Source organism: Sinocyclocheilus anshuiensis, unplaced genomic scaffold (genome assembly GCF_001515605.1).
Source record: "Sinocyclocheilus anshuiensis isolate Anshui unplaced genomic scaffold, SAMN03320099.WGS_v1.1 scaffold640, whole genome shotgun sequence".
In the NCBI taxonomy this organism is placed as follows: Eukaryota; Metazoa; Chordata; class Actinopteri; order Cypriniformes; family Cyprinidae; genus Sinocyclocheilus; species Sinocyclocheilus anshuiensis.
This window is the reverse complement of record NW_015554127.1, coordinates 147,268-151,014: the sequence shown is the minus strand read 5'-3', so window position 1 is coordinate 151,014 and position 3,747 is coordinate 147,268.

Below are 3,747 nucleotides of genomic sequence, written 5' to 3'. Positions count from 1 at the left end.
AAAAACGTTAGAGTTTGTTATATTGAGAGATGTATTTTCATTTTGTAATTTCCATAGATCTTCTTTAATTTGTTTGCTTTGTGTCATATAGTCTGCTGTCTCTGTTAAAGCCTGCCTTTCATAATCTGACAAAAAATGTGTTTTACATGTATGTGATATATATTTGTATCTGATTCAATTAAATAAATTTTATTTGTATGTTTTAACCCCAATAAGATATATCCCCTTAATATATCTGAGGCAAAGTTTCATAGCTTTAGGCTAAACATTTCCCATTTTCTAATTGTTACAATTATACCTGATCAGCCCTACCAATTATATTTCAAGAATGAAGGCACAAAATTGCATTAGCTGCTGAATTTAAATGTCTGAACAAAAGAAAGACAGTGAAATGCTGGAAAATAGAAGACTTCATTAGAGCATTCTAACTAGTGAACTCAGCTATAAAAACTAGCAGTCAAAGGTATGCTGTGCGCATAGTCCAAACTGGTGTTTCAATAATGCAGAAATATGCACAATTTAACTGTAATGTATAATACTAAATCGCAAAAAACAAATGGGAAAAAAGTCATGTTGAAATATATCCAATTAACATTCATTACATCAAGCTTTCTTCACAGATAATTTCGAGCTTAAACATGCTTTTCTGGGAAAATTGCTTTCAGATGTACCAAGGCCACTAATTAATACTTCATGAGTGCAAAAGGACCTCCAAATTAATTTATTAGCATGGACGTATGCAGTGAATAGATTTTTAATGCTTTGAGTTGACATTTCATTAATTCATGTTGTGTGCACACTCACATAGGTGTTTACTGTGGGCACAGCATTTCAATGATTCACACAAACACATGAGAATGCATTCACACACACACACACACACACACACACACACACACATGCACCCACCCACAAGGACCAACTTGGCATACACTGATTTAATGAGATATCTTTCAGTCTCTGTGAAAATTCTGCCAGTATATAGAGTGCTGAGACGTTAAATAAACATTCAATTCTCAATTTCACATATGCCTCGCCTTTCAGATATTTAGAAATGCCAGGGCACACTAGAAACTATCTTGGGATGCTTCACAGTGAGTGACTGCAACGCAATATGTGAAAATCACTTCAGATGATCAAAGACTAGCTTGGCACACGCACAATTTTGTACATAAAATATGCACACAAAATCATTATGTTTTATTTAGACCTATTCAGTATTTAAATTATTTCTGAAAGTAATAGTAAAATGCGAATTACACACGATGCAACTTATGTTTTGTTTTTTCCCCCCTGACCTGGTGCAACTTTCTGTTAAATATGGTAAATTTAATTATATTATGCTATAGTATTAATAAGTACATATACAATGGGGACCATTTGCACCAATAAAACATTCATATTATGTTCATTCCTCCTAACCATATTAAACTTTAGCCTTAAACACTGTTATAATTATGAGGGGGTCCTTGGAAAATCCTCTCCCCTGTAAGGGATCCCTGGCTCCAAAAAGTCTGAAAACCCCTGAACTAGACATAGAAAGCCTTAATCTTACAATCTAATTAGCCTTTCCTTTTATTACGTTAACAAATGCCATCTAAGCATACCAAGCATACATTTAGAAACATTGCAAAAATAAGTCTGTTTAAAACACTCATCGGTTGGTTCATTTATGTAAGATTACAGTAATGAATGGAAGCTACAGTATAGTGTATGTGAAAATCATAAAACCAAGTGCTGTTGATGTCACCAAACTGTTATGACATGAATAGGCATATAAAAAAAGACATAAATAAAAAGTCAGTGTTTTCCAGGATGAGGCACATGTGGTCATAATAAAATCATGAAGCTTATTTTTCAAGAGCTGAAAGGTGAAATCCTTAATGGAAAGAAAAACAACAACAAAAAACGAATGTTAGGGGAAAAAAAAAAAAGATAAACACTAACATGAATTTTACTTCCCCTCACTCCAAATCATTTAAATTTTGTGGCATTCATAACAGAACAAATATATATGTATATAAAAAAATTATTATATTGCCGATCATTACAAACAACATTAATTTTAAATGCCATAGGCGCCGATCCCGTGGGTGCTCGTGAAAAACACAAGATCGTCTTCGTTAATTTTAACCAATAAGAAATGGATTGCAGCTTTTACAACTTTATTCTCGTATTTATAGTTCATTTGAGGCAGTTTTTGGCATTATTTTAATGGCAAATGTCGAGAGTGCATTAGTGTAATACGAGAGGGCACCAGCACGAATCTCTCGGCTTACAGCGGGCTTGCTCTCCAATACAGTGATTATGACTCTGCACTCCATCAGATATTACGTGTAACTCAAACTTGCAATGTACGCGCAAATAAGTGCTTTTTGTAAACAGGTATTAATTAAATAATTTTATTTAGTGAAGCGCAACCCTAATAGAAAGAATGTGTGTATTATTTGGTTGGTAATTGCATGCATTTCACTTCGCAAGATACATTTTGTGTAGTGAATTCATCAAACGCACCATCGAACGGAGTATAGCCTACTCTAGAAAAAAACTAACACCCAGGTTGCCTGTTTTATGACCACGCCTTTAAATAAAAGCTTTGCAGATGGATCCGCACATCTCTCGTCTCGTCGGCTCCGTTACAGTATGATAACGTAGCCTGGTTATCATTTACTTGTGTAAACAGCGGTGAAAATGTGGTTTATAAAAAAAATAAAATGCTCGTGCCCGCTTTTAAGTGTTTACGCTTTGCTTATTTGACATTTAATGCATTATATCGCATATATATCGCGGAGTTCGCGATGGTACCGACGTTGATGGCTGCCTCCGTGGCGTGCTCCGCAGTTGTTTTTGCGCTGTCTAACATTTGGTTGCTAAACTATTAGGCTACTTATTATGTAAAGAAGGCTTTGTACTTCTCTCATGTCCAGGGGCGGACTGGGACAAAAATTCAGCCCTGGCACTGTAGCCACATCGGCCCACATTACCACACCGACACAGCCCCACCCACGGACACACGCATTCACTACTTACGTTTGTGTACAGATGGTGAAATAATATAAGCAGTACCATATATGTAACAGATATTTAAACATTTAATGTATGTGTCTGGCAAACAATGCTTACTACTTTTTAAAGAGCACACGTTTATAACAAATTTACACATACAGTTAAAACAAAAGAAAAATAATCTGAGGATGTTGTAGAGTCTGTGTGCTGTCTGTTTATGCCATTTGTCTGCTGTTACTGTCATTCTTTACAGTATGTTGCTCTTTGCTGTCACTGTCTGTCTGTTAGGTTTTACCTACCTCTACCATACTCCTCCTTGTCTCTGCTTGGCCTACTGTAGCATCCTTCCTCACAGCACTGGTGTTGAAAGACCAGGGGTCTCTGGCTGTACTGATTCCAGCAACATCCTAGTTAATGAACACAGTATAGGACTTAAACATTACAGCAAAATATTTTCTCACTGACTGCTCTCAACATTGGAATACACATGAATACAAACAAGTACTAATAGCAAAAAAGGGAATAGAATATATAGCAAAAACTATAAATAGTAGCAGCAGTAAATCCTTTTTGATATACAATTATTTGTGAATTAAAGTATGCTGAAGTGTTGCTAGCAGCTTTGGCGCCACGGGGGGGCCTGAGGGGGCCCGGCTCGGCTACCTCGGTCACTGTGCCCCCTCACCTCTGGTGCCGTCTCCGTAGTGGGCGCCCTGATTTTAGTCGGTGAGGCAAGGTACT